Below are 12,008 nucleotides of genomic sequence, written 5' to 3' on the forward strand. Positions count from 1 at the left end.
GCAGGGGGATGCGAGGCGAGTGCAGATCTGCTCCCTCCCTCTGCACATCCAGCAATGGGAGCTGTGGTTTCAGCCTGCAGACGTGCAGCCCCTGGGGTCCCCTCTGTGCCAGGCTCGAAGGAGGGACATGCACCATGGCTGCTGGAATAGGCCTTTCCTTTAGTGCCTTTTTCCCAAGAGTGGTGCTTCCAGCACAAGCACACAAGAGCACGATGGAGCAGTGGGAGCACTGAAAGGGAGATGGGTTTCAACCAGAGGAGATTCTTGCAGCTTTTGATTTGTGGGAGGTCCTGCAAAACAAATGCCAGCATCCATTGATGGCACAGGGTGCACAGAGCATCCAGGGGAGACACAGCAGCAGGTGAGGAGGAAGCAGTGTGTAACTCCTCTCCAATCTCCTCTGCTCTGAGTTATCAGGAGCTAAGGAGCTGGCCTGCATTTCAGGTTCATTCATGTGTGGCTGCTGGGGGTGAAGTCTGCTGCTGCTGATTTAAGGGAAGAGTCCGCCTGGTTCTGTGGGCAGTGGTGGAAGGTAATTCCATTAGGGCAGGGGGACAGTGGTGGTACAGCTGCAGTCAGCTCTTCGTGCACCCAGGATGCTGGATGAGAGGGATCTGTGCCCATGCCCAGAAATCCCATTTGGGAGCAAAAGCAGCTCCTTCTAAAGGTTGTATACATAGATATACGTACACTCTCTACACAGGGAGTATATCTACTGGAATTTTTCCAGTGCTGGGGTTATGGGTATGAATTCCAACCCAACAGCCACCCAAGAAACAGTTTGCAGGCTCTCTTTGGAAGCTGCTCTTGAACAGTGAGCTTTTATGCACTTTGTGCTTTTTACACACATGTTTTGCAAGTGTGTATAAAACATAACTATTGGTTTAATCCTATATACTCAATGTACCGCTTCACTGTATAGCTCAGTGTTCTGAGAATGAACCCCACATGGCAATGGGCTGGCCAGTTGTTTCTGGCAGTTTTGTTCCTAGACTCCTGAGTTATTCCTGCCTGAGGACAGAACAGCTACAAAGGCAGATCCATCCTGTGGAGACAAAAGCCAACTCCCCAGTAACACTGGGATTGCAGGAAATCTTTAAGTAGGAGATGTCCTTAGCACCAGCACCTCAGGGAGATAGTAGGGTGCATATGTACCCTATCAGGGAGATATGCCATCAGGTAAGTACCCCTTGTGCAGTGCAGGTGTGGGGTGGGACAGGGCAGGATCCAGACCTAGGGCTGGACAAGCTGTTCCACTGTCCCACTGTTCTCCAGAGAAACTGCTGCTACTGCTTCTGCCACCTGTATCTAAAGGCACCAGAATCTTGCAGGGAGATCAGTGGGGAGAGTGCAATTCCTCCAAGGAACTTTTCCCCTGCTTGCACTTTTACTGTCCATGAAAACGTTCCTGCCTGTGCATTTTCCCAAGCTGCTTCCCCATCAGCTGCAAAAGGCAAGGTGGAGAGCAGAGACAGGCAGTGACTACTGTCAAGGAAAACAGCAGTTTAAAGCTATTTTGAGCTTTGTGGAAACAATTTCTTTTGGTTTTGCGGCTCCAAAGAAGAGAAGGGCAAGCTTCTGTCTCCACCACAGGATCTGTTTAGTCTTTGGTGGCAGATAAGCCTCAGAGGCTGCCCCCAGCCTGGTGAGCACTGTGGGACATTCTGTCCTCTGCTGGTCCCCACAGTGACCTATACAGTATTGTGGGGCTCAAGATGTGCCTGTGACAGCTAGAGTAAACATTCAGAAGCAACTAACATCTGTCTGGTGCTCTCCAAGACAACTTTGGAGTTTTATTTCCAACCCTTGAAGTCTCAAGTGGGAAATTTACTTTGCTCCATGGGCAAATTGATCAGACTCCAGTTGGGCAAACAAAGGATATGGGTGGGACATCCTCTGTGTGGGCTCCTGTAAGTCCCATACTGGTAGTTTCTGAAGCCCACTGCAGTTTCTAAAATAGGTTGTATGGCAAAGGTTCTCCTGAAGATGAACAGGGTAAATGTCAGTCAGCCAAAGTTATTCCTGTGTAACTGATCAGAACACTACACAGACTGAATTTAATGTCATGATTAATTATGCCAGGAGACCCAAGTATTGGATAGGTGCCTTTGTTAAATGAATATCATAGAAATAATTACTGGCTCCAACAGAAGGGGTTTGTATTTTCAGATCCACATAAGACTGGTGTGGGAAGGACACTCATCCTGCACACTAAATCCAGATGAAATCCCATGGCCAAGATGCTTGGTGAGAAGTGCCCGTGGTGAGGCCAAGGATGGCGCCCCATGCATATGCCCACCTCTGGGATCTTGGGAAAAGGATCTGTGCAAGCCCCCATGTGCTAGCACTGTTGCATAAGAGGTGCCACTGCCTTGAGCCTTAGCCAAAATCTGACTTGTAATTATGGCAAAGGACACACAGGCTGGACATGCAATTTCTAGAGCTGGATGTCTGCAGCAGCACTTGCACACAGGTGTGTCCATTTTCCTTATCTGCCTCTGTGCAATAGATGCAGCTCTCACCTTGTTTGTTTGTGGCCTGTGTCCTGCTGTTTCCACATGCCTTGACAAGTCAGTGCATCATCTAAGCAGAGGCAACTGCCCATCTACACAGCCTCTATACAATATTAATATCTTACCATAAGCCTTTTCTGCCATAGATTAAAAGGAACCAATTTCTTTTGCCTCTGTGGCAGGGAAATGTCGGAATCAGGGACAGCTGGCTCAGCTGAAGGAGTCAGATGAATATGCATGATGCTAAGGCTTTATTAACCTTGTGAAATTAATGTTTGGAAATTTGACCTTTCTTCTCCCACCTCTCCCCGCTTTGTGGATCACTGTTCCTGCTGGACACATCTCTTGTTGTGAATTGACAGATGTCACACCGAGTTGTTCGCTGTGCGTGTCATCACATGAGTGCTCTGAGACAATCACTCCAGTCCTGATTGAAAATTCTCAGTCCTTCAATTTTCTGGATGTATTTGACTGAGTAATGTCCTTGCAGAGACAGAGGAAAGAAGAGTTTCCAATTAATTTGCAGATACTTGATTATTTTAAAAGCTGTTTTTGTGAAGCACCTCATAATATATAAGGTTGCATGGCTCCATATCATGAAGGAAAACCCAGGCAGCACAGCTCTTCAATCCAAACATGTAAAACAAGCTGGCCAATGATAGGCTTAGCTCTCACACAAACCAGGCAGCAGCTAAAGGGATCAATTCTCACCTGATACAAGGGCATTTGGCTCAGAGAATCTGGTCATGCTGGGGCTCTGTTTGAAGCAGGGGAGCTGAGGTGTATTAACCTGCACCGAGCATGGGAATCAAAGAGGCCTCAGTACCAGGGCTCTTTGGGCTTCAGGCTGGAGAAATAATAAAGGATCACATACAGCATTCAGATATTAAACAGCAAAAACTTACTGGAAGGAGAAGAGTTACTTTTTATTAAAACACCTGCTGTTCCTTGGCTGCAGAGCTCCTACTTACACCCTTTCCCCCTCCTCAAGCTTCACTCCCTGATGTGCTTTCGAGGCCACACATCTTCATTCCTTGCCGCTGTGCAGGGAACAAAGCCCTGCCTACCCCATCGTGGGTGTGCTACACTGCAGAGGTTCTTGGTGGGATAAGATCTGCAGAGATTGTTGTAACAGGAGGCCTCCCACTATAATACAAATGTCCATTTAAATTTTTATGCTAAATTGGCTATCATAATGAGCTACTATGTATTACAGTACTGGCTTAATTTCCTTCTCTGAATTTGGTCCTTTCTGGTGTTAGAGCAAGGTTTTATCTGTCTAAATCACTGCATCATCATCATCAGATGTGGTCTATAGGCACCGACTGTCCTCCAACAGCCCATCTCCTCACCTGGAGGCTGTAGTTAGGGGTATGGTTGCTATGGAGGTGGCAAGACAATTAAAAGGGCTTTGTAATCAGCTGAAGGTACTGACTGTTTCCAGGATACTATATATCCTAATCAATCTCAGCTCCAACAGACCTTGGAGCAAAGCCAGATCCAATGACAGCAGTTGGTGGTGTTTAGTTTTTTGCTTTCTCCTGCAGCCCCCTAGGGTTAACTTTCCTGCATGGGTTTGTAGCTGCAGTTCAAGGTGAAAAAAGTCCTCAATCCATTCTGGCTGTGGTATCTTTTGTCCAGCAGCCTTTGATTTGTGCCTTGCAGCACACACAAAATGTGTGAAGTTATCACCATTCCTCTGACCTCCTGACCAGCCAGAAGCTGAACTGGCTGCTTTGCATTGCCTGATGTGATGAGTGCAGGGAATAAGGGATGTCTCCGTGGAAGGCTCCTCCTAACAGGCTGTGCTTCTCCCCTTGCCAGGCCATTCCCCGTGGGTGGTGGGGGCTGGAAGCAATATGTTGGAAGTCACACTGTATCCCAACAGCTTGGGATTCAGAGCTGTCAAGCAGTGGCTCATTGTTAGTACAACTTCTTCCAGAATGCCAGAAAAAGAAAAGGAGACTTGAAACTTTTTATGACCTGCTGACACATGAGTCTGGTAGGAAACTGACTGTGAATCTGGAGAAGCAGTGGAGGGGTTTGGAAATCTGCTGCTGCTGCTCATTACAGGGTTGTTTTTTCCTACAGGTAGCAATGGGAGCCAGTGGGCTTCTCCAATTTACATCTGTTTGTTCCAGCTGGCTTGCATGGATCTACTTTGTGGTGTAGGTGCTGCCCTGTGCTTGGTCAGCACTTCTTGGGAGTGTATAGTATTTTTGTGAGGGCTTTTTGTATTTTTGCCATGGTTCAAGAGCAGTTGAATTCCCATTTTAGGGAGTTTCTCACCTACATGAGCCCTGAGGAGACTGTATAGTCCCAGGCAGGAGGCTGGGCCAGCTGTGTCCTGCAAGTCTGGATCAGTTTGCAATGTGAGACTACAGGGTGGCACAAAATTCCACTCCGGACTGCTGCTACTAAGAAAACTTAGCTCAGGGCTGCTCTGTGTGGCACTGGGCACTTCCCCCAGTGCAGGTGCTACAGTGGGTTTGAATTTCAGGACTATTCTGCACTTTGTGGTGACACTATCTAGCTCACTGTTTTTAACTTTTTCTTGTATCTTCACATACAAACCATATGCTTAAAGCCTCAACAGCTAACAGCATTAAAATAAAATTAACTTGAATCTAACTTAGGTTTATGGGCCTGCTTAAACCTTCTAGAGTTGTGATCCCTGTTTTGGAAGCTGGGATGCCTTTGCAATCAGTCAGTCAATCAATCAATCAATCAATCCATCCATCTATTCATCCATCCCATGCCATCAGTGACTGTGATGCATTTGCTTTAGATAATCAGACTCTGCACAAATCTCCTGAATTTCTAGCATGCCCATAGATTTGCTAGCTCTGCACTCTGTTGGGATTTACTTGATCCTTCCAGCTGGAAGAGGTTGCCAACAGCCTCCACTTCTCAGAGGGGACCCTCCACCCAGGCCAATGCTTCTGGCACCTGATGAAACAACAGGTTTGGAAGCATTAGCCTGCTCCATTAGTCTCCAGGTTAGAAGATCAGTGAAGGTCTCCAAGGTACACCAAAAACCTTGTCTGGAGACTCTTTCTCCCTTAAGGAGCCTGCTACCTTCAACACTTAGTGACCAAAGACAATAGCTTGAAAAAGCCCTAATTTCCAAAGACAAGCAATGTAGCTATGCAGATGAAAATTGTGGGTTTCCTTAAAGGGTCTTTGTGAACATATTTTTTTCCATGACTCCCCTTCACACCATTAGGTCTTTCTGGCAGCTCATTTTGGATTATTTTGTTTCAAAATATGTTTAGAAGCTTAGGTTCTAACGAAGAATAATAATTGCCCAAGTAACAATGAACTTAACCAACCACCCAAAGAGCTGGAATGATTTACAGCTTTCAAAGGAGCTGATGCTAGCTTGCCTTTTGTCTTTCTGCTTAATGCCTCTCTAATATTCTTCTCTGGACACAATGCCTTTATGAACTGTTTTTTCTCCATCTTTTTTTTTTTTTTTTTTTCCCAATAGATTGCCAAGTCCCTCCACCACCTAATTCTCTGCATACAAAAGATTGAATATCCTCTAAATGACTATAAAGAACAAACCTACCAGATGGCAGACTTCATTGCTCAAGGGGAATGCAGGCTGCTTCTCTTGGAGAAGCATTTCAATGTGGTTTCAAAAGAGAGAGTCATTAGATGTATTCATATTTTCTTTAATGGGGTGCTGTGATGTAACTCAGGAAAGGTGTAAGAAGAGGAAAATACATTTTGTGATCCAACAGAGGAAATAAATGGAGCTGCATGAGATGCCCTTTTGCTAATTTCTAGAATCTTTCTAAGAAACATGCTGACTGTGACCTTGAGCATCTCTGCAAAACTTTTGAGATGCAGTGTCTTGGTGCTATGTATGATTTTACAAACTCAGAGAAAGGTTTAAGAAAGTTACTAGCATTCAAAGACTTCTCCAGATTTAAAACAAGGATATTGCTGACATATAATCAATGCTCCTCAGGAAGAAACTGTTCTGCTTCATTCTCTTTCCATTTTTCCTATGTCAGAAGCTGACAAGATTAGTTGATTAAAAGGACTTCTTTAAGAACAAATGTTTGCATCTCACTTATTTTCCAAGTATTTGGCTGAATAATTCATCTGACACATAGCTAAATCATTTATCTTTGTAGATTATCTGAGAAGAGATCACAATATTTATGTATGGGCCTATTGCTCAGACTTATTTGCTAAATAATTTATTGGAATAATCTGTGCTTTGTGTCTCATTTGTGTCCAGTTCTTTGGGAGATGTTGGTTATTCTGATGATGTGTTTCTGTTCCCAAGTGGGTGAATGTAACTTTCGGGAATTATTTTGTGATGTAAGTAGCTGTTATTATGAGTCTGAAATGTGTTTTCATGCTAAATTCACACTTGGTGAGTATTCCTTTCAGAAAATGTGTTCCCTAGGATAACTGTGGAAAGCAAACACAAAAAAAGGAAGGAATGCAGTCAAAGCAAATCCATAAAAATATTCAGATGCACAGAAATGTGTTTGCAGGACACACTTATCTCTGCTGTGAAGCAACATGATAAAGGAGACCTCAGATTTACAAGGCAGAGATGGTAATATGCCAACCAGCAACATAACCTGTATGGACAACTTGAATGATGATCTGCAGCCCAGCCTGCTACCAAACAAATGTGACCCACAGTCACTTGTGCTCTCCTTGGGATGTAGGTTACACAGCAAAGTACCAAGCAAAGCAAAGTGTAGCATTACATACCAAATGAAAGAGAAAAGATTAAAAGGGCATATTAATGGGGAGACAACAATCTTGGTATTAAGGGTGAAGAAAATAGGACATTTTATATGTCTCCAAATTGACACAGTAGCCTGTCGTAACAGCCACTACCTGATACCTTGAAAACAAGAGAAAAATTTCCATCATGATTTAGTGATCAGCTTTCACGCTGAATTTGGAGATCTGATCTCCTTATCTTTGCAAGTGCTACTGAGAGACCTGCTTGGTAACAAGAAAAGAATTCAACCTAACAACAGCCCATTCATCCTGGTGCTGTGTCAGGCAAAACCCAAGCCTCTATCAAGAATATTAATTCTCTACAGACCTTTGCTTCAAGTTGTATTTGCTGTGCCCAGAATGCATTTTAACATAGCCAAAGAGAGACCTTACTGTCACAGAAATTCAGTTGAACTATGTTTCTCCCCACCATGAAAAAGTAGATTCAAATAATATACTTGTCACAATATAGTCATATAGCTCCTTGGGGAAAATCAGCTGTTCTGGATTTAATCCCAGCTACTAATCGGGAAGACAACTTGCAGTTTTCTCCCCCTCTGGTACCCACATGTATCTCTAGATTTTTAATGATGTCTTTGGGCCATCTATAGAAAAGACATTAACTGTTTTAGATCTTTGGCCATGTCTGTACAGGGATGGTATTTTTCAGTACATAAATATGTACATCGTACACTCTGCATCAAACTCCCTGGTGTGCCCTGCTTATTTATCACAGTCTGATGTGCTTCTCTTGACAACCCTTGTGCATATGCTGTTTTCTTGGTACTCAGGAGATATCCTGAGGTTCATGGTCCCTTCCTCTATTCTGTACTCTACAAATTTGCTGGCAGTAATTTGTGGGATGCCTTTCCAAAACTACAGGAATACTGGTCTGGAGGCGTAAGCGTATTAAAGCACCAAACTCCCGTGATTCACATCCTTTCCTGACACCCATTAATGTTCCTGGCACCATTTTCAAATTACTATTTGGCAGATGGAGAACATGCTGCTAAGTGCTATGATTATGAGATTCATTAATATGAACAAATTATGCACATGCATTTGTATTTGGGCAGGCAGAAGAATTTACATCTGAAGTTTCCAAAGACATTGGATACTGAGGTGATACACTGCAGGAAATGATACCAAAGGAAGATGAGATAAAATTTTGTGGAGAAGTTACATGAAGCTGTTTTGCTTGATGAAATTTTTGTTGTAGGGCTCACCTAGGTAGCAACAACTGGTGAGAACAGGCAGTGGTTCAGAACTGGATGGTCACTGCCAGTGGCAAAGCTTTTGGATGACAAAGGCCAGTTAGATCTGTGAGCAGAGCCCAGAGCTAGAGGAGCAGAGCATGAATGTGCCCATCCAAGTGGGCAACCACACCACCATTACCTCTGGCACCTTACTGCTGATCAGGAACTTACTAGCCAGGCTTGGGAGACCAGCTACGGCAAATGTCATGGGGGTTTGAAATGGAGAGATTTCTGTTCTGTCATGTCAAAAGCTTGGAAATGTGCAAGAGTTGGAGTTGGCTTTAGGGGCTGTAAATGACAGACACACATATCCAGTCTTTTCCAGCAGGACCGGGTACTTTCCATGGATTTTCAGAGGCTGACTGATCACTATAAAATATTCACTGAGAGTAATAGGAAGTGGAAAGGTCTCTGATACTCTGTTGTTGAAAAAAACAGGTCTAGGTGCTGGAATGAAGAGGGACTATTTGCTTCTAGAGATATGAACATTATAACTCTTCTTGTTCTGGGCATCTGGATTCAGTGTATGCTCTGTTTCCCTGGCCAAAGAGGCTCTTTGTTGGTGGTTTCAGCATGAAGGAGGAATTATTTAGCTTTGTGCAGAGTGGTTGCAGATGATCACTGGCATGTACTTCAGGAAGATGGATAGGAGGGAGGTGGTACTTCATGAGAAGGGTGGGTGTTTCTCATCATGTTGTGCTTCATGTGATAAGTGCCTGCAGTTTTTTTGCACATCCATAAGAAGATTTCCTGAAGGAAATGTTGGAGGAGGAATGTGAGTGGGAGCAGGAGGAAAAAGTTTAATGTTTTAGGCAGATGAGGAAAGCAAAATGACCAAAATAATCATGATCACCACATACTGGATGTTTGATGTGCTGAGGACATCAAACAGCGATTTTTGAGAGCGATTTTTGGCCTACAAATGCATTGTAACCAGGGAAATGTCTTGTTCTTTGGAGTATTGATAGTGTGTGGGCATGATCTGTCATTTAGGGGTTGAGCTGGAGCTACGTGACCTTTTCCAGTCAAATGCACCAAAATTAATTTGAGTGATGAAAGTAATACATGATGTGTTGAATAAAACCTCAAAGAGTGCAGTGAGGAAGCACATAAACAGAATAGCTGGGAGTGCGATGCCTGGTTGGACTAAGGACGTACAGGATCACAAAAAGGTGCCAAAGTGGGGCTGGCAGTAATGAGAGCCCAAGAGTGGCTCATGCCCTGGAGTTCCATAGGATTCTCCATGCCAAATCCTGTCTCCCCAGAGGTTTAACTGTGCACTGCCCATCTTTCCAGGGTACCTAATTTCCATTCTTTGGCAGCACCTCAGGAAATGCCATCTCCTTGCCATCCCTGTAGCCCCTCTGCTGGGATGCATTCTGCTGGGATGCCCTGGCACACTTTCACTCATTTTTTTTTCCTTTTTTTTTTTTTTTTTTTTTTTTTCTTTTTTTTTTTTTCCCTGTCAGCTTCCCTGTACAGGATAATGCTTCTTTCCACACAGGTTGCATGCTACAAGTGCTAAGGGACATGATAAAACATCTAAGTGCTTATTGTCCATCCCCAGTTTCCACAGCAACCATGATAAAACGTTTCTTTTCCCATGTTTCAGGAATGTCATTCACCTCCTTTTTTCCCACTCCTCAGTTCCCTTCAGGAGGAGGCAATGCTCTCTCTGCTTCCTCAAGGACAGACACCTCAGTGCTGCCCACAACTCCAGGACAGATGTTACAGGGCATGGGGCAGCACTGGGTAGCTGGTACATCCCCTTGTCCCAAACTCACAAGACCCAAACAGGTCTTGTCTGGAGATGCAATTGTCACTCCAGGACCACACCAGGAGCCAGCTTAGCTCTCCTTGTGCTTGCAGGTGTGGAAAGGGGAAGCCAGCTCTCTCATAGAGGAGCATCTTTGCCTTGCAGGGGTGTGCTGTGCTGTCTGGCTTTTGATTTCCCCTATACAGCACCTACAGGGCAGCACAGGTGCACTACAAATAAACTGAGTTTCCCAGAGGTCTTCCTAAGCACTTCACAGCGCCCTAAAATCTGCCTGCACCTTGGTCAGCCTTGGGAGCTCAGTTGCAGGACCTCAGTGCTGACACCTCATCTTCTTAATCAGCTGAGTGAAATAATGAGTTGGAGAACCTTTCCTGGAGAATTTTTCTGCCTGGGATGAATTCCTGTTATACACATACTGGGTTCACAGTGTGCACAACTCTTCCACCAATGTGTTGTTGGTCACTGAACTCTGCATTGTGTGAGCTGCTGCATGTGTGCCAAGCTGAGCAAACTGCTGGCCACGTGGGAATGGGATGCAAGGGCAGCAAGCCTGGATAATAGCTACAGGGTGGTGGTAGGAGGCAGAAAACCTGTAAGTCTTGGGTGATCTCATTTTGAGTTGTGCAATGCATTTGGCATCTTCTCTCAGTTAATAATTGAAAGAACAAGAGGAAATGGCCCTAAGTTGCACCAGGAGGAGGTTTAGATTGGATATTAGGAAACATTTCTCACTGAAAGGGTGGCCAAGCACTGGAATGGGCTGCCCAGCAAAGTGGTGGAGTCAGCATCCCTGGTGGAGTCACCATCGCATTCAAAAACCATAGGACGTGGTACTTGGAAACATGGCTTAGTTGTGAACACAGTGGTGATGGATTAATGCTGGGACTCGATCTCACAGGTATTTTCCAACCTTGATGATTCTGGGATTCTATATACAGGAGGAAAGAGGGTTGAATGTGAAATGAATGAAATAAGGAGTCAATACCTGGAGAACAGTGGTTTTATATATTATTTGAAGTATCTGAATACATATTATATAGTTTACATGTATTTATACTTATCTGCTACTGAAGGTTGTCTCTGTACAAGGTTTGATGAAACTCTTCTCAAGGCATTTGAGTGCATTGCTCAAATCTGGTAGGTCTCTGTCCACCTTGGCAGATCCTGGGGCGCTTCTGAGGTGAATAAAAAAAAAATGTTGAAGGTAAATTTTGTCTTGTTCCTCACTGGCAACAGGGTCGTCTGAGAAAAGTCTGTCCCACCACTGTCCTTAATTTGTTCAGCACATTGATAATGTCAGGGAAGGTGCCTACAGAAATACAGTCCAGCCCCTCATAAGCTGAATAAAGAGTGGGACCACTGCCTGCCTGCCTGCCAGAGTGGTCTTGCCTTCCTACAGCACTGCACTGACTCCAGAAGAGCCATCCCTTCCCTGTGGATCTCCTTGTCCTCCTCTCCAGATGGAGACTGAATGTGCAGCTCTGGAGAAGCAGCCTCCTCAGGCCCTGCAGGGTGCACAGGGCTGTGCAGTGCTGCTAAACCAACATGCTGCTCTCCAGCACTGGGAAGTGACAGCACCAGAGAGCTGGCAGCTAGGCAAGGTGTCACTGGAGCTGTGGTGTGCTCACATGGTACCAAGGAGGTCAGTCTATTAAGGAGCAATCACTTGGCTCACATGCTTGGAAACCTAGCATAAATAGTAGTACC

This window comes from Lonchura striata, chromosome 6, assembly GCF_046129695.1.
Source record: "Lonchura striata isolate bLonStr1 chromosome 6, bLonStr1.mat, whole genome shotgun sequence".
NCBI classification, from domain to species: domain Eukaryota; kingdom Metazoa; phylum Chordata; class Aves; order Passeriformes; family Estrildidae; genus Lonchura; species Lonchura striata.